The sequence below is a fragment of the Crinia signifera genome, chromosome 7, assembly GCF_055691185.1.
Source record: "Crinia signifera chromosome 7, ASM5569118v1, whole genome shotgun sequence".
Taxonomy (NCBI): Eukaryota; Metazoa; Chordata; class Amphibia; order Anura; family Myobatrachidae; genus Crinia; species Crinia signifera.
The window spans coordinates 167,051,675-167,071,094 of record NC_139223.1 but is presented as its reverse complement, the minus strand read 5'-3'; the positions used below and the strand labels follow the sequence as shown (position 1 = coordinate 167,071,094).

Below are 19,420 nucleotides of genomic sequence, written 5' to 3'. Positions count from 1 at the left end.
AACGAAGGTCATTTTGTGTCTGGAATAAACCATTTTTCCATGCAGGGGGAGCAAATGCATTCATATGTTTCTGTGCAGGGTAGATACAGGCTGCTTTATTCTTACACTGCAATTTAGATTTCAGTTAGAACACACCCCACGCAAATCTAACTCTCTCTGGTATTCAGTTTGGTGCTTTCACACCTCACCTCGTCCTGGAAATAACCTGGGTTAACTGACATCTGAAAGGGGTATGAGGGGCTCTACCTGGCGCAATGTGTACAAGTGGCACTACTATGTGGTGTAATGTGAATAGTGGACCCTACTCTGACACATAATAATGTGGCCACGCCAATTCCACGCGAAACATGCTCAAATTTTTTTGGCGGCCGTATTTGGTGCCCGCTGTTCATATTTTCAGTATGGAGGCCAAAGAATATTTTTGATCCTGGGTTCATCATTTTAACAATGTAGACATAACTGTAGACATTGTGATGTCGACTCTGAATGCTGGCATTGTGAATGTCACCATTATAACTACAGCTTTAAAGCTATTCTTCTTTGAGACTGATATCACAGATTTGTGCTGGATTTACTATAAGGAAGAAGATCATCCTCCGAACTTACAAGCGTTCCCTGAAAACTCACCTCTTCAGGCAAGCCTATCATATTTATATACCGCACACATAACCCTCTGAGGCACTTATGTATTATATAGCTTCCCTTCTGGACTTGTAACTTGGTGGGACTGCTATGCTATTACTGGTGCCTGTCCTTGTGTTTCCCTCCAATATCCCTATAGATTGTAAGCTTGCAGCAGGGCCCTCCTACCTCCAAGTCTGTTCTTACCCAGTTTGTTTTATCACTATCTCTTATATATTTAGCCAGATCCGTCACTCAAAGCAGTGTGGCAAACGGTGGGGGGGGTTACACGGGTGATTGACAGGCCCGTCCACCGTCAGCCACACTGCAAAACCTGGCCACTTCCGTAATACACACCACCCCCCTTGGCCTCTGTTCTCCACACAATCCGCCCCTCCTCGGCCACTAACCCCGCCCCACGGCTACACACCGCGCCCCCCCCCCCCCCACACACACACACACACATCATCCGGCCGGCACACAACCTCACACACTACCCCAGGGTTGCATACCCTGTACCTATTGTACCGGTTTTCTAGCCTTCAGGCTTCAGCTGCAGCGTGTCGCCTCCTTCCATTTCCTGCACTTCTCTGTCTCAGCCGAGGAGGCTAGGGGGACTCTTGGAGTTGTAGTTTCAGACTGCCGGCTATTCCCCAGGGAGCCTGAAGGGGAGCCGCCGAACCAGACTACAACTCCCAAGGTGCACCAAGGGAGGACACGGTCTCCTCCTGCTCGGGGATAGACGGGAGAAGAACTTCACTTATGCATGCTGTTTGTCAGTCAGAGACCTGATCGATGCGCAGCGCAGCAGGAGAGGACCAGCGGGGCAGGTAAATTATTATGTTCAACTCACACACGGTGGGTATTGAAACTATCGGCAAGACCACGCCCCTTTTCCCGAAGCCACGCCCCTCCCGGATTTTTTTTTTTTTTTTTTTTTTTTGTACCGAATTCTGACCCTCACATGTTGGAGGGTATGGGGTTGCCGACCCTCCCGCATTTAGCGGGAGTATCCCGCTTTTTGATCCGTTCTCCCGGTCTCCCGGGAATCTATGGGATCCTCCCGCCTTTTAGGCTGCCTGTCAAAAAAAAAAAACCCCAGTGACTGCGCATGCGCAAGTTACAAAGCGCAGGGGCTGACGGTGACCTCGCGGCTTTCCTATTACATGCCGGCTGGGGTTCTGTACTACCGGACGTGGTCAGGTCACCGTCATAGCCCTGGCAGCGGCAGCACAGTGACAGCATGGGGCAGACACGGGAGCAGCAGAGGGCAGCGCCGCAGAGTACATGGTAAGCTAGCGGCAGGCTTCCCTCCTGCTTCTCTCCCTCTGCTCCCTGCTGTTTTCTTTAATAGGGCTCGGGCTCAGCCTGTCTCTTCTCCCCCCCCTCGCTACAGACCCCCACGCTGCCGCTGCAGCTTCATAAAAATTGCTCCCCTCCCCAGTCCCCACTACCTTATAACATATAAGGTGCAGGAGGAGAGGAACATTTCTTTTTATAAAGCAGCAGCGTCGTGGAGGGAGGGAGGGAAGAAGGAAAGATTTTCAAATTTGCAAAATGTACCTATAATGTACACTCTGAAATGTACTTTGCATAGCTCCGCCCATGGCCCGCCCCATTTACATGCCGTAAATGAGGCGGGACCATGGGCGGAGCTATCCAAATTACGTTTGAGAGCTCCCACGCCCCCTATTTCCTCTAACAAGCTGCTCTCTCCCGCAAAGCCCAGCTCAAAAGTCGGCAAGTATGCACTACCCACCCCCTCCAAGCCCAACACCCCCCCTATGGCCGCCCATACACGGCCAGCTCCAAGGCTACACACCGTGCTCCCCCCCACCATACACTGCCACCACCCCCCCCCCCCCCGCTACACACCGCGCGCCCCTTCCCCCTCACTCTCATAACAGATGTAGTTGCTAACAAGCACCACTCCCCCTCTCAGCACAAACACCGCCATACCCCCCGCCCCACCAAAGCACAGCACGCCCACACCCGCACCCCCTTCACCAATAAGCCTGCATCTCCCTCGGCCCGTCCTCACCACCCCTTCCAGCACTACACGCCCTGATACTAGCTGCCCCCCCCCCCTGCCCTCACTGTCGGAGATCCCGTCCCCCACACCCGCCAGCATCACTCAGACGCACAGCCTTGCCGTGCGCCCGCCGCTGGCACCTTCTTTACCCAGCCAGCCAACCAGTGCCTTCGCTCTGTCGGAGGAGCCGTCCCCCCACACCCGCCCGCATCTGTCACAGACACACAGCTCATTGCCGTGCGCACGCCACAAGACCCGCCCCTGCCCACCCACTGCCGTCTCCACATACCCGGCAAATCAAGACATTGCCATGCGCCAGCCGCTGCCCGTACACTGCCATGCTCCAGAGGAAGACCCGTCTCCCAACACCCACCAGGATCTACAGAGCCGCACACTACATTGCCGTGCGCCCGCCACTGCCACCTTAATTACACCGCAAGCCGCCCATAGATGACGCAGAGCAGCACTCTCCCGGACCCACGGACTGCTGCTGACCACCACTGCACAAGACTGTAAGTACTATGCCATCCACCCCATACCACTACACCACCATGGGGTAGTGGGTGCCATAATATGTGTGCTAAAGTAGTAAAACAGCAGCTACCCCTTAAACATTACCGTGCTGCATTTACTACTTTAGCAGACGTATGGCACCCACCACCCCATACCACTACACTACCAACGCCTCTCTATCTATGGGGTGCCGGTCAGCCCCACCCTCCATAACCTGATCACGCTGCACTCTCACTAACCATGTACTACTTGGGTAGGCTTATGGCACCCAGCACCCCATACCACTACACCACCAACGCCTTTTCTAACACAACCTCCCTTAGGGCGGGATGCTATATAGCAGAAATGCGGTAAAAACCCCGTTTTCGGGGTTTCTACCGCATTTCTATATGCTATATGCCCCCTCCGCAGTGTCAGCGCTGCGGAGGGAATCGCCAGCTAAAGCTGGCGAATCCCTGCAGAAGCCTATGGGCTTCTTACCGCAGCGCTGTTTGAGGGATCCGTCACGGATCCCTCCCAGCGTGCCCTGCGGCCGGCGCCGGGGTCTGCGCATGCGCAGATGGACTCCCGGGTCACAGACCCGGAAGTCCAGCGCCGGCACCGCATCGCAAGGGACAGCGCTTACCGCAAGAGCTGTCCCTTGCATGAATAACGGCATATGTTATAGCATATGCCGTTATTAATAATGCGGTAGCCGGCGAAGGGGGCCGCGGATGTTACAACATCCCGCCCTTAAACATTTCATCGCACACTATATTGTGTGCGTTTTGCCACACACACACACACACTTATGCCTCCAATACTCACAACTACTCACACACCCCTCCATGCCTCCTATATTCACAACTATACACACACCCATCCGTGCCAACAATACTCAAAACTACACACACACACACACACATATCAATACACATGCACCTCACACTACTTCAACTAACACATCCCCACATCTATTTACACTCTCCACCCCGTGCTGCCACCAATCTTCACTCTCCAACACCATATGTAAGTACCACCCAGCAGCCCATACCACTACACATCCCCACATCTATTTACACTCTCTACGCCGTGCTGCCACCAATCTTCACTCTCCAACACACTCACAACTACACACATATACACCCCCATCAATGCCTCCAATACTCCCAACTACACACACACCCATTCATGCCTCCAATACTCACAACTACACACACCCATCAATGCCTCCAATACTCACAACTACACACACACCCATTCATGCCTCCAATACTCACAACTAAACACACACACACCCATTCCCATACATGTCTCCAATACTACCAACTCACTCACCCACTCACCCACACACACACACCCACCCATCAATGCCTCCAATACTCCCAACTACACACACCCATTCATGGCTCCAATACTCCCAACTACACACACACCCATAACCATACATGCCTCCAAAACTACCAACTACACACACACACACACACACACACACACACATCTATGCCTCTAATACTCCCACCTACATCACACACCCTTCACACTACCTACCCTATATCTCTATTAACTCCAGCACCCTACACCACTCACTAAACCTCACATTTTACACTCACATCTGCAATACGCATGCACCTCGCACTACTGCACCTAACACATCCCCACATCTATTTACACTCTCCACAACCTGCTGCCACCAAACTTCACTGTCCAACACCATATGTAAGTACCACCCACCACCCCATACCACTACACCACCAACGCCTTTTCAAACACAGCTCTGCTCCCTTAAACATTTCATTGCACACTATTTAGTGTGCGTTTAGCCACACACTCACTTATGCCTCCAATACTCACAACTACACACACACATCCATGCCTCCAATACACACACCCATCCATGTCTCCAATGCTCACAACTATACACACACACACACAGCCATGCCTCTAATACAAACAAATACACACACACACACCCCCATCCATCCATGCCTCAAAAATACACACACCCATCCATGCCTCCATTACTCACAACTACTCACACACCCCTCCGTGCCTCCTATACTCACAACTACACACACATCCGTACCTTATATGCACTTTCATTAAAAAACATTTATGCTCTCAAATGCACTGTAAGCACATTATTCAGCAAATTACACTACATTTCACACTCACATATATTCCTACTTCTAATGGGGCAAAGCCCCTCACGACGGTGTGAAGAGCGCCCGGAGGGCGCGATGAATCACCTAGTCTACAATAAGACGCTGTAAATAAATTACAAATAAATAAGATCACGTCCACACTGACATACATTACTAGAGACAGGATTATATGCAATATAAAAAGCTTGAAATATGCATGCAAATATGCATGAAAAATACTTAAAATATGCATGAAAAGTGTTAAAATATGCTACATTAAATAATAAAAAAAGTCATTTTTAACTTATTTATTTAAAAAGTAGCATCCTATTAGTTGCAAATAAACCTCAAAAATAGGCCCACAGCACCTGCAGATGTTTAGTGCTGTACACAGGATTTTTTTTCTTCCAGGCTGCTACAGCAGACTGCAGCGTCCTAGGCTCTTCTGTTATCAACTACACAGACCCTCATCTCTAGCGCAGATGGATCAAATGTCAACATAGCATGTGAAATCGGCGCAGTGGAAGGCTTCCTCCCTGCGCCGCATACTCACTGTGACCCGGAGTTTCCTCCGCGCCGCGTGATGTCACAATCCTTCCGCCCACCTCCTCTGCTGCAGAAGTCTCTCTCCTTGCGCAAAGTCCCAGGCCAGGGGCAGGCAAAGGTTCAGGAGCTTTGTGGCATAACCCGCCCTGACTGACTTTTATTAAAATAGGTTGGCAGCCTAGAGCAATGTCCCCCACACTGCGGACATATTGGCCCGGCCTGCACACTCTACCACTACCTGGCCAGCAGGAGGGCAAATCAGTGCTGTGATTCGTGGATAGAAAGGTGGTGGGTCCTAAAATATGCACCATCAATACATTTTAGGTAAAATATGCAATAACAAGTGAGAATGGGCAAAATATGCGAATGCATATGCAAATATGCAAATGCATATAATCCTGTCTCTATACATTACTAATGACGGCTCTCCATCCTGCGTGCAACCTATTATCTGCTAACTTTATCTAAGCAAAGGAGGAGGAGGAGGAGAGGAGGAGGAGAGGAGGAGGAGAAGAGGGGGTTCCATCATTAATCACCACATGAAGGAGTTTCATCTGAACTTTTGTTATTAAAAATATATCTAACTTCATGCTGATTTATCCAGTCTGTGGGAGGCTCCGTAAGAAAAACCTCCAACATAAAAACCTACACACAGTATACAACATACAGGAAAAACATTTTTTTTTTATTTGTTTTACAAACTTCCAAAAACCATAAGGACATCAATAACTCACTAGGGGAGGGATGTACTAAGCAATTGCGGTAGTTCCCGCCTCCATGGACTTATATCACACTTGATACTAATCGCATATGTACTAATCAATTGCGGTACATCTCGCCTCCAGGGAGTTATATCACACTTGATACTAATCGCCAGGGCCGGCGCAACCCGCTCAGCAGAGGATGCGGTGCAGGGAGGCGCCGGTCACGAGAGGCGCACTTCCTGCTGTGCACCCGGCTGCTGCTCGCTTGCTGTTCTTGCCAGCTACACTCCACTGTGCCTGTCACATTATTGAAGCAGCGCGCCAGCAGAGTGAGCTGTGAATTGCAGCTTTCACACTCTCTGCAGCAGCAACAGATTAGGAGCTAGGACCCAGCACTGCAGCTGCTCACCCGGAGATTTTACAGCACAGAAGATTGCAAGGAGAGTGAGACTATTCTCCCCCGAAGCCGTTTTCAGAGCTGGGATAATAACGGACTGCAAGTGGAGGTCAGCAGCCAGGTCAGTGCAGTGACCTGTGTAGGGCAGTCAGATGGCACACTGCAAATTCTGTTGTACCTAGCCTGAAACTGCCTCAGCCTGAGTCCCACAGTGCACAGTGAGTTTTCTAAAACATATATATATCTCTCTATATATTTTTTTTTTCTTGTCATTACAGTATATCATTTTTAAAGATTTGAACTTTGTATGTACTCCATTGTTACTACCATTACTAGTTGCCACTAGAATAAATACCATATACCTTCATTTATAATGCTGGAAGCCAAAAGACTGACCCCAGCATCCAATGGGGCTCTGATGCACCCTGACCCTCTCCCTATTCAGCCTAAACCTCCCTTGCGCAGCATATCCCTCCACTGCAACCGGACCTTAATTTTCCCCACTGCTTAAGGCCCGTTTCACACTCTCCGGCTCCTGCCAGGCGGCGAAACCCCGCACGGCCAAGAAGCCATGCCGCACTGCGAAATTTACAATGGAGGGGATGGCTACAGTGGCTGTCCCATGTGAATGGACACAATCATGTCCATTATTAACTTCTGTGTACGGCTTTTGGCCGTGCGGGGTTTCGCCACCCGGCAGGAGCCGGAGCGTGTGAAAGGGACCTAACCCTAACACCCGGACCCCTCCGACTAAACCCCACCCTGCATCCTGTCAGTAACCTTCTCCTGTATGCCGCTGTTCTTTTTGCAGTCTAAGGAGAAGGAGCAGTGGCATAATGTGGGCATGGCCTACAGGAGGAACAGTCATGCCCAGTTTGCATCTCACAGCCCATCCAAGTTATAATGTCGCTAGATGTAGCCACAACTGTCGCCCACTATCTCCCTGTTGACCACTATGACCCAATCACCCACTATCTCCTTGTCAACTTCTTTATTGCCTTTAACCTCTCCTTGTCTCACTCTGCCTTCTGCTGTCACACTCCTTCTCTCCCTTTTTATCTCACCCTAGGAGATATGCACTAAAGGGAAAATGCAGTAAAAACCCTGTTATCAGAGTTTTTCTACATTTCCCTGTCAGCGGTGTAGCTAGGTGCCATGGTGCCCGGAGCAAGGGCATATTCCCCCCCCCCCCCCCCCCCCGGTAATGATTTGGGGGCGTGGCTAACATGTGTTGGCATGTTACATTTGAAAAGAAAAAACTAAAAAAATAAGACAATATATAAGACACTGTAACGGGATCTGCTGCGCTATATAAGACACTAACGGAATCTGCTGCTCTATATAAGACACTGTAACGGAATCTGCTGCTCTATATAAGACGCTGTAACGGAATCTGCTGCGCTATATAAGATGCTGTAATGGGATCTGCTGCGATAAATAAGACGCTGTAGCGGGATCTGCTGCGCTATATAAGACGCTGTTACGGAACCTGCTGCGCTATATAAGAAACTGTTAATATTTAATAAATAAATAATAAATAAATATAAGACACTGTAACAGAATCTGCTGCTCTATATAAGACGCTGTAACAGAATCTGCTGCACTATATAAGACACTGTAACAGAATCTGCTGCGCTATATAAGACACTGACGGAATTTTCTGCGTTATATAAGACGCTGTAACGGAATCTGCTGTGCTATATAAGACACTAACGCAATCTGCTGCGCTATATAAGACACTGACGGAATCTGCTGCACTATATAAGACACTGTAACGGAATATGCTGCGCTATATATGACGCTGTAGCGGAATCTGCTGTGCTATATAAGACACTGTAACGGAATCTGCTGCGCTATATAAGACACTGACGGAATCTGCTGCGCTATATAAGACTCTGTTACGGAATCTGCTGCGCTATATAAGATGCTGTAACGGAATCTGCGGTGCTATATAAGACACTGTAATGGAATCTGCTGCGCTATATAAGATGCTGTACCGGAAACTGCTGCACTATATAAGACGCTGTAACGGAATCTGCTGCACTGTATAAGACACTGACGGAATCTGCTGCGCTATATAAGACGCTGTAAAGGAATCTGCTGCGCTATATAAGACGCTGTAACGGAATCTGCTGCGCTATATAAGACACTGTAACGGAATCTGCTGCGCTATATAAGACGCTGTAACGGAATCTGCTGCGCTATATAAGACGCTGTAACGGAATCTGCTGCGCTATATAAGACACTGTAACGGAATCTGCTGCACTATATAAGACACTAACGGAATCTGCTGCGCTATATAAGACACTGTAACGGAATCTGCTGCACTATATAAGACACTAACGGAATCTGCTGCGCTATATAAGACGCTGTAACGGAATTTGCTGCGCTACATAAGACGCTGTAACGGAATCTGCTGTGCTATATAAGATGCTGTAACGGAATCTGCTGCGCTATATAAGATGCTGACAGCTGTAAATAATAATAATAATAATAATAAGTTTTTACTATGTTTATTATGAACAACATTTATTAGCTATAATTGGATAACAGGGCGGCACGGGCCGCAGCAGAACAACTTCTCCTCCTCCAGGCTACAGCCAGCGCTTGGGAAGGATGATGACGCTGCTGTAGCCAGGGGGGAGGGCGTGAGTCACTCTGCGTAGCAGAGGCTGGTGACTCTGGGAGGAGTCTTTAGTGCTGCTATGCTGCACTGCCCGGAAGCCGAACCGAGCAGCAGCAGCAATTGAGGACAGAGAGGAGTGTCAGCCCGCCTTCCGGCCTCACCGTCCGTGACGCTTGGCGGCAGGGACCGGGGCGAGCAGGGCAGGGCAGCCGCCGGAGCATGCTGCCCATTAGATAGTATTATACTTGAACTTGTGTCAATGGCGTAACTAGAAATTTTGTGCCCCCCTGCCAAAAAAAGTTTTGGGGCCCCCATACATTAATTATAATTTTTTTCATACATATCCTTCCTTTTCACCCATCACTACTTCCCCTCCTATAACAATTATCCCTCCTCCTGTCCCTCCCATCAAAGTTATCCCTCCTGTTCCCCTACTGAACATATAATCATAGAAGTTTCAGACCTGGTCCTGGGGTGGCAGGCAGGCAGGCTCCAGGTGCAGCTGTCCGGACTCCAGACACAGACAAGTTCATGTGATTGTTTGTTTCAGCTCACTCAGACTGTGGCAGCCTTTATAATCAATCTAAAGCCTCACTGTAATATGCTTTACTGTGAGGATTTAGGTTGATTATAAAGCCTGCCACAGTCTATAAATCAGGACTGGAGTGAGAGCGAGATCGGAGGTCACAGAGACAGGCGCAGGCTGCTATGGCAGTGACAGCACTGAGCGCACCTCATCTCAGCAAGGGAGCAGAGCAGGGAGAATTCCTCCTTGCTTCGCATACCTTGCTGAGCAGCTATCGCCGCCAAGGACTGAGCCTCGGCATTCTCCTCCTGCCTCTACCTACAGGTACTGCTGCTGCACTCACTGACACTGCGCCCACGTATGGCTGGCTCCCCCCCGCAAATGCTTGGGCTACGGAGTACAGAGCCTTATTTACGCCACCTCTGACATGTGCAGGCAGGGATCATTTGCGGAGAGGGGAGGGGGGGGGGGCGGGCCGGCGGCGCCATTTGACCAATGGCCGCCCGGAGCATGAGCTCCGGTGGCTCCGCCCTCCCTACGCCTCTGTTCCCTGTGCACTAAATCGCAATTGCCGGGTTTTTGCAAAATAGAGTAATGCCAGAAAAAGCTGCCGATACCCCATGAATCCCACCCAGCACGACCCGTGGTCGGAGCCCTCACTCTGTGCATGTGCAGAGGGACTCGTGGGTCTCAGACCCAGAAGTCCAGGATCTATCCTTTGCCTTAATCACATATGTTTGTGCATATTCGATTATTAAGAATGCGGAAGCCAGCAATGTGGGGGAGCAGATGTTAGTGCACCCCCCTGTCACCCTTATCTACCCTTGGTCTCCTCTATTTTATCACCACACCATTTCCATTTTCCAGGGAGTCATGCTGTATCCAGACTGATGTTTAAGGCAAGGGTGTGGAGAGAAAGTGGCGAGGTACCTGTAACAGCACCACTGTATGCTGACCAGCTGGACACTGGCAGGGATACTGCACTCTATATGAGACCACCACAGGAGCAGATAATCACATCATAGTGACATGTAAACATGTCTTCCTCTCTCTCTCCCCCACGTAACCCTCTTTCTCTGACCCTGGTAATTCTGTCTCCTTCCTGATGTCTCCTTTCTCTGTCCCTGGTTTCTCTCCTCGCCCCGGCCTGTCTTCAATGTATTCCCCTCTCTCTCAATGTCTCCTACTGTCTATACCTGCAGACTGCCTGTCTCCCATGACTCCCTCTCTCTTTGGCACTGATTTCTCTCAACCTCATGTCTCTCTCTTTCAACCACTGGTCTCTCTCTCCCCTCCCCTCCCTCCCATGTCTCCCTCTCTCCCTCCCCCCCCCTCCCTCCCATGTCTCCCTCTCTCCCTCCCATATCTCCCTCCCATATCTCCCTCTCTCTCTTTGACACTAGTCTCTGTCTTTCTGCCATTGATCTCTCTCGCTCTCTCTATCCCATGTTTTCCTCTCTCTATGCCACTAGTCTCCCTCTCTCCCCCCCCCTCCCATGTCTCCCTCTCTCCCTCCCTCCCATATCTCCCTCTCTCTCTTTGACACTAGTCTCTGTCTTTCTGCCATTGATCTCTCTCGCTCTCTCTATCCCATGTTTTCCTCTCTCTATGCCACTAGTCTCTCTCTCTCTCTGCCAATGGTCTCTCTCTTTCTGTCCCATGTCTTCCTCTCTCTCTTTAGTCTCTATCACTCTCCTTTGTCTCTTTCTCTCTCTGCCACTGGTCTCTCTCTAGTCTCTATCACTGGTCTCTCTCTCTCCCTATTTATTCCATGTCTCCCTCTCTCTCTCTCTATGCCACTACTCTCTCTTTCTCTCATATGTCTACTTCTCTTTCTCTGACCGTCCCGTGTGAATGGACACCATGCTGTCCATTATTAACTACTGTGTACGGCACAGCTTTTGGCCATGCGGGGTTTTGCTGCCTGGCATCATCCGGAGCATGTGAAACAGCCTTTGGTCTCTCTCATATCTTGCAAGGCCAGTGCAACTTTCTCAGCAGAGTATGCAAAACTGGGTGCCGCCGGGCTGGAAATGCTCTCCCCACACTGCTACTCTGCTGCCGTCCATTGTTGCTTTCAGCTTCAATTGCATCGGTCAAACTCTGACATGCAGCAACACCAACAGAATGATGCATGGCTTCACAAACAGCCACAGCAATGTTACCAGTCAGGTGGGCATTCCCCTGGACAATGATGGTGTAATGGTGTGCCCCGGTGCTGGGACAGCTCCCCTGCTCCCAGCACCGGAGCAGCAGCAGGGACGAGGAGAGGGAGGGCTGGGTCCCCCACGGGACGCCACCTCCCCCGGCGCAGGGATCACCTGTCTGATCCCTGTGCCAATAGGGCAGACAGCGGCGGACAGGAACAGCGCTGGGATCAATGCACCGATCCCAGCGCTGACAGTGCGGGCGGCGAAGCGCCGCTCGCGTCAGTTTGAATCTCCCGCCGTTCGGGAGCCATGGCTCCCGAATCGGCGGCCAATGACAGACGGCCGCGGCGAGCCAATCAGCGCTCGCCGCGCCGTCCAAAAGTCCGCCCCCGGCGTCTGACGTCAGACGCCGCCGGGAGGCGAACAAGGAGGAAGGTCCCACGCCGGCGGAGCGCCCCGGCTGAAGCGAGAAGACGCCGGAGGAGAGAGGACACAGCGGCGACGGATTGAAGAGCTCCGGCGGCCGCTGCAGAGAGAAGACGCCGGGATCAAGAAAGAAGATCTCCGGCGCTTCCTGGAAGAAGAGCGGAAACGGCGCCGCCGCTGGCCAGGCCAGGCCAGCGGCAGAAGAAAGAAGATGGCTGCCGCCCACGGAGAGGCCAGCGGGGGTGGAAAGCATCAGAGCTGAGGAAGCTCCCCCCCGCGGCCTCTCCCAACCCCAGGTAGGCGGCCCCAGGCCACCTACCCCCTACCCTTGACCACCGGGAGTCGGGCACTAGGCCCGTGGGTATTTTCAGGCCCCTCCGGCCTGTGGGATTTGTAGTCGGGCCCTCTTGGCCCGTGGCCACTTGATTGTTGGGCCCCCCCGGCCCTTTGGTATTGTGCTGGGCCTCCTCCCCGTGGCCCCTATCCCGATAGGCCGGGCATTAGGCCCGTGACTCAGATAGCCGGGCACTAGGCCCGTTGCACAGCAGCCGGGTGTAAGGCCCGAGGCCCCCATAGTTCGGGGGGGCTAATTGAAACAGGCCTCCTGCCTGTGCCTTATTGTCAGGCCTCCGGCCTGTGCCTAATCACTAGGCCTCCGGTCTGTGCTTCATCCACAGACCTCCGGCCTGTGTCTTGTCGGCAGGTCTACTGTCTGTGTTTTATAGGCCTGCGGCATCCATCTTAGGTCTGTCGGCCATTTTGTATGTTAGTTAACTGTATAGGAAGGGAAGGGTGATCCAGCCCTCCCACACCACAGGTCCTGAGCTGGGATAGACGGCTGTCTACCCAGGTTTCGGTGACTGTTCTAAGGGAGTACATCTGAATACAGGCAGAGGTTAAAGGAGCAGCTGGTTGGTAAGGTCTTGTACTGTATTGTATGTTGTCCGTGCAGAGCAAAGTTGTTTAGATTTGCGTATTTGTGTTGCACCACACACACTTAGTCAGTTCTAGGGCTTTGTGTTGTAGTTATGTAGTCGTGCCACGTTTAGGTTTGTTAGGCTCTGCACGGGTCTGGTGTTTGTCTCCTTACAGGGACCTGTGAGGAGAACCGTGGATTAGAGTACAAGAGTGCGGACGCAGTACAAGAGTGAGGACGGTGAGTGTCGTCTTGTTTGTTTGTGTGTTCCTGCCTATCTCCCTTCCTTCCTCCATCCAGGGCGTACGCGGACCTTGTACCCCGTGCAAGGTCAAGGCCTCACCTAGGTGCGCAAGTGCCAATAGGTGACACTCCGGGCTCTGAGGCAGTGCGCCCGGAGGGTGCCTCTGTAGAGACGTCGCGGGACGGAGGGCGCATCGGTCTTCATCAAGGAGGAACCGCTCTCACCTACTCTCCTTCCTCATAGGTGTTCGTGTCCGGGTGCCGGAGAATTCCAGGACCGTGATTTGGCACGGCCTGAAGGTGAGAGGGTGCGGCGCCAGGTAAGTGGTCCGACGACACCTGCACGGCAGCAGGCACCACACCGCACCGCCCTTACACCCATCTCACATTTGGCGTAGTCGGCAGGATACGCACCGCGGACACGATGTGGAACGTCCCCAGGAAGAACCCCCAGCGGATTGCGCCGGAACCGATCCACGCCCCTGTGGTTGACGACGACGGATGGGCGACTGTGACAGGAGAAGAATTTAGGATGATGGTGGAAAGGTCGATACAGAGAGCCAAAGAAGAGCGCCGGGAGAAGGGGCGCAAGAAGGCTGCCGTCACCCCCTGTAGGACGTGCCAACAGGTCGGACACTTCGTCAGTGATTGTCCCTGGAGAGAAACTGCGATAGAAGGAGCCTGCCGGACGCCTCCGAGGAAGACGACCCAGATGGTCCAGGATGTCGTTCCAAGGCGTCGACAGAAGGCCCCGGTGAAGAAACAGCCCCGTTGTAAGCTCTGTGGGGAGTATGGACACAAGGATTTTAGCTGCCCATGGGGGGAGCCGTATAGTGAAGATGACATTGGCCGGTGTGAGTTATGTGAAGATCCGAGACATCTGCGACCGGACTGTCCTTTTGGGGACTGGCCGCCGAAAACCAAGTGGACAGAGAGGTCACAGACTAAATCACGATGGAAACACGGGGACTCAGACCTGATGGCTAAAGAGGGGATGATCCCCGATGGCGGGGTCCAGAAACGGCAGGAAGAAGCCAGAGCAGTGGAGCGGAAAAGCCTGCTTGAAGTGAGTTCGCAGGTGCCCATTTTGTCTGTGCCAGCGCCGAGCAAGAGATACCCTTGTGTGGAAGAGGTGGCCGCTGTGATTCCGGGGAAGACCGCGTCGATGCCCCCCTGTTGGAAATGTCGGCGACAGGGACATTTGGCCCACGAGTGTCCCTGGGAAGACGCCATGGCAATGTTGTGCCCAGAAAAAGAGACCTCTGGAAAAGGTTCTTTCCCGTTGAAGGCCGACGTGAATGACCGGGAGGTGAAGCAACCACGCATTGAGGAAGAGCGTGAAGACCCAGTGGCAAAGAAGCCCAGAAGTTCCCGAGGTTGGCAGAGTCCTCAACCTAGACGGTTGGAACAGGAGTGCCCTGGGTATCGTGAAGTGCCAGCGGAAAAGAGGGAGTACGCTGAGGAAGAAAGTCGGCACCTGGCGCCGGAGTCTGTGGAGAAGAATCCAGACTCTGAAGTGTTAGCCATGCCTGAAGAACCAGATTTGCAGGATGTGGAGCAGTGTTCGCAGTCGATCGCCCTCGGGGAAGAGGAAGAGAAGATCCTGGCGCAAGACCCCCTGCTGAAAGGATGGACTTCGATGGAGGAAGGGGAAGGAGAGGATGGTGATGCCATGGGAGGGACCGTTCCCAGAGATATGGAACCGTTGGAAGTGCCCCATGAAGAAGCTTGTCCGATGGTGACGATTGCCCGGGAGGAAAGAGATGCCCCGGAGGAATTTGCCATAGGTTGGTGGTCAGCTCCACCCCATGGAGCCCGCGATGACGACCCAGACCAGGTGGAGGAAGAAGCATGGGTGAACGCTGCACCCATTGAAGAGGATTCTCCCTGGTGGCCTATGGTGAATGGCCATAACAAGCAGCCACTTCCCCAGAGGATCCGGAGAGTAGTGTCAGGAGGGACGGAGATTAGTCCGGAGCCAGTGGAAGAAAGTGGGGCCACAGTCGGTCCAGACTGGGCTCCCGAAGACAACTTCCCTGAGAGGACTTCAGAATGCCCTGACCCCCGGATATTGGTGAGTGAGGACTTTGTAGGGACTACAAAGGAAAAAGGGGGGGGAAATGTAATGGTGTGCCCCGGTGCTGGGACAGCTCCCCTGCTCCCAGCACCGGAGCAGCAGCAGGGACGAGGAGAGGGAGGGCTGGGTCCCCCACGGGACGCCACCTCCCCCGGCGCAGGGATCACCTGTCTGATCCCTGTGCCAATAGGGCAGACAGCGGCGGACAGGAACAGCGCTGGGATTAATGCACCGATCCCAGCGCTGACAGTGCGGGCGGCGAAGCGCCGCTCGCGTCAGTTTGAATCTCCCGCCGTTCGGGAGCCATGGCTCCCGAATCGGCGGCCAATGACAGACGGCCGCGGCGAGCCAATCAGCGCTCGCCGCGCCGTCCAAAAGTCCGCCCCCGGCGTCTGACGTCAGACGCCGCCGGGAGGCGAACAAGGAGGAAGGTCCCACGCCAGCGGAGCGCAGGAGCGCCCCGGCTGAAGCGAGAAGACGCCGGAGGAGAGAGGACACAGCGGCGACGGATTGAAGAGCTCCGGCGGCCGCTGCAGAGAGAAGACGCCGGGATCAAGAAAGAAGATCTCCGGCGCTTCCTGGAAGAAGAGCGGAAACGGCGCCGCCGCTGGCCAGGCCAGGCCAGCGGCAGAAGAAAGAAGATGGCTGCCGCCCACGGAGAGGCCAGCGGGGGTGGAAAGCATCAGAGCTGAGGAAGCTCCCCCCCGCGGCCTCTCCCAACCCCAGGTAGGCGGCCCCAGGCCACCTACCCCCTACCCTTGACCACCGGGAGTCGGGCACTAGGCCCGTGGGTATTTTCAGGCCCCTCCGGCCTGTGGGATTTGTAGTCGGGCCCTCTTGGCCCGTGGCCACTTGATTGTTGGGCCCCCCCGGCCCTTTGGTATTGTGCTGGGCCTCCTCCCCGTGGCCCCTATCCCGATAGGCCGGGCATTAGGCCCGTGACTCAGATAGCCGGGCACTAGGCCCGTTGCACAGCAGCCGGGTGTAAGGCCCGAGGCCCCCATAGTTCGGGGGGGCCTAATCACTAGGCCTCCGGTCTGTGCTTCATCCACAGACCTCCGGCCTGTGTCTTGTCGGCAGGTCTACTGTCTGTGTTTTATAGGCCTGCGGCATCCATCTTAGGTCTGTCGGCCATTTTGTATGTTAGTTAACTGTATAGGAAGGGAAGGGTGATCCAGCCCTCCCACACCACAGGTCCTGAGCTGGGATAGACGGCTGTCTACCCAGGTTTCGGTGACTGTTCTAAGGGAGTACATCTGAATACAGGCAGAGGTTAAAGGAGCAGCTGGTTGGTAAGGTCTTGTACTGTATTGTATGTTGTCCGTGCAGAGCAAAGTTGTTTAGATTTGCGTATTTGTGTTGCACCACACACACTTAGTCAGTTCTAGGGCTTTGTGTTGTAGTTATGTAGTCGTGCCACGTTTAGGTTTGTTAGGCTCTGCACGGGTCTGGTGTTTGTCTCCTTACAGGGACCTGTGAGGAGAACCGTGGATTAGAGTACAAGAGTGCGGACGCAGTACAAGAGTGAGGACGGTGAGTGTCGTCTTGTTTGTTTGTGTGTTCCTGCCTATCTCCCTTCCTTCCTCCATCCAGGGCGTACGCGGACCTTGTACCCCGTGCAAGGTCAAGGCCTCACCTAGGTGCGCAAGTGCCAATAGGTGACACTCCGGGCTCTGAGGCAGTGCGCCGATGATGATGTTTCCCGGAGCCCGGAGGGTGCCTCTGTAGAGACGTCGCGGGACGGAGGGCGCATCGGTCTTCATCAAGGAGGAACCGCTCTCACCTACTCTCCTTCCTCATAGGTGTTCGTGTCCGGGTGCCGGAGAATTCCAGGACCGTGATTTGGCACGGCCTGAAGGTGAGAGGGTGCGGCGCCAGGTAAGTGGTCCGACGACACCTGCACGGCAGCAGGCACCACACCGCACCGCCCTTACACCCATCTCACAATGGGATGCATTCACATACACCAGCCATGTCAGGAAATACTTCAGCTACAAACTTTTAACCCCAATATTACTTAGGTTGGGGAGGGGGAGTGGTAAACACCCACTGAGAGGAAGAGGTGTGGGTAATGGGGTTGTTTGCTGCACATTCTACTGCATTCACTGTTTCCAGCATTTACCTGCTACAATCTGGGAGGGGGGACAGGGAGTGTATAAGCAACTATAGGGATTTGGACAGTGTTTGTGTAAGAGATACTGATTTGTGTCATAAAGTGAAAAAGGGACGCTACTATGTGGTAGAATGCAGATATGGTTGTGCTACTGTGTATTGGGGATACTATTGTGTGGCCACATCCCTTCTTTGTGAGACCAGACTCCATTATTGAGTGTTAGCCCCTTTATTAAATATGGAATAGAGGGCGCACATATATAGTTTGCAGGTAGGCGCCGGACACCCTAGCACCGGCCCTGCTAATCGCATATGTACTAAGCAATTGCGGTACATCTCGCCTCCAGGGAGTTATATCACACTTGATACTAATCGCATATGTACTAAGCAATTGCGGTGCATCCCGCCCCCAGGGAGTTATATCACACTTGATACTAATCGCATATGTACTAAGCAATTGCGGTGCATCCCGCCCCCAGGGAGTTATATCACACTTGATACTAATCGCATATGTACTAAGCAATTGCGGTACATCCCGCCTCCAGGGAGTTATATCACACTTGATACTAATCGCTTTGACGGCTTTATTCTTACACCGCAATTTAGATCCGTTTGAACACATCCCACCCAAATATAACTCTCTCTGCACATGTTACATCTGCCCCACCTGCAGTGCAGCATGGTTTTGTCTCTCAAAGAAGGAGTTTGCTTTTGCAAACCAATTAGAATCACCCCAGAATGTAGATCAGTATCTCACTAGTCTGTCTGCTGCATAATTACAATGATTCAACATCTGCGATAGAAGAATACTTACAAAAACTACACAAGTGACATACACTACTATTACACCAGCACTGCACCTAAGACAAGTATGCCAACACACCTGACCTTCTCAATACACAAATCAGTTTAATTGTCACAGTAATTGACTACATCCTAACCCACAAGGTACGCCCATGGGAAGCTGGTTCGCCCAAATCTATACATACGTCTTGGTAGAAAAATGGTAACACAACTGCATCTGGTTTAACATCTATGCAGACCACATTTACTACTGGTACCATTACTGAGGACATTGGGGCAGTACGGACGGTGTAATGGTTAGCATTACTGCCTCACAGCACTGAGGTCATGGGTTCTATCCCCACCATGTGTTATATATACGGGGCAGTACGGACGATGTAATGGTTAGCATTACTGCCTCACAGCGCTGAGGTCATGGGTTCTATCCCCACCATGTGTTATATATACGGGGCAGTACGGACGATGTAATGGTTAGCATTACTGCCTCACAGCGCTGAGGTCATGGGTTCTATCCCCACCATGTGTTATATATACGGGGCAGTACGGACGATGTAATGGTTAGCATTACTGCCTCACAGCGCTGAGGTCATGGGTTCTATCCCCA

At 52.4% G+C, this 19,420-nt stretch overlaps 1 protein-coding gene across 7 annotated transcripts in view; it reads right to left on the bottom strand.

Annotated features, from left to right (window-relative positions):
- The window catches only part of GULP1 (GULP PTB domain containing engulfment adaptor 1), a 228,484-nt gene that overhangs the window by 187,585 nt on the left and 21,479 nt on the right, over positions 1–19,420 (bottom strand). The window contains exon 1 of one of the 7 annotated variants that reach the window (XM_083154248.1): positions 10,026–10,047. The exons of the other annotated variants lie outside the window; for them this stretch is intronic. The gene's annotated coding sequence lies outside the window, so the exon portion shown is untranslated. Of the gene's footprint in view, positions 1–10,025; positions 10,048–19,420 lie in introns of those variants that run through there. 7 annotated transcript variants of the gene reach the window in all.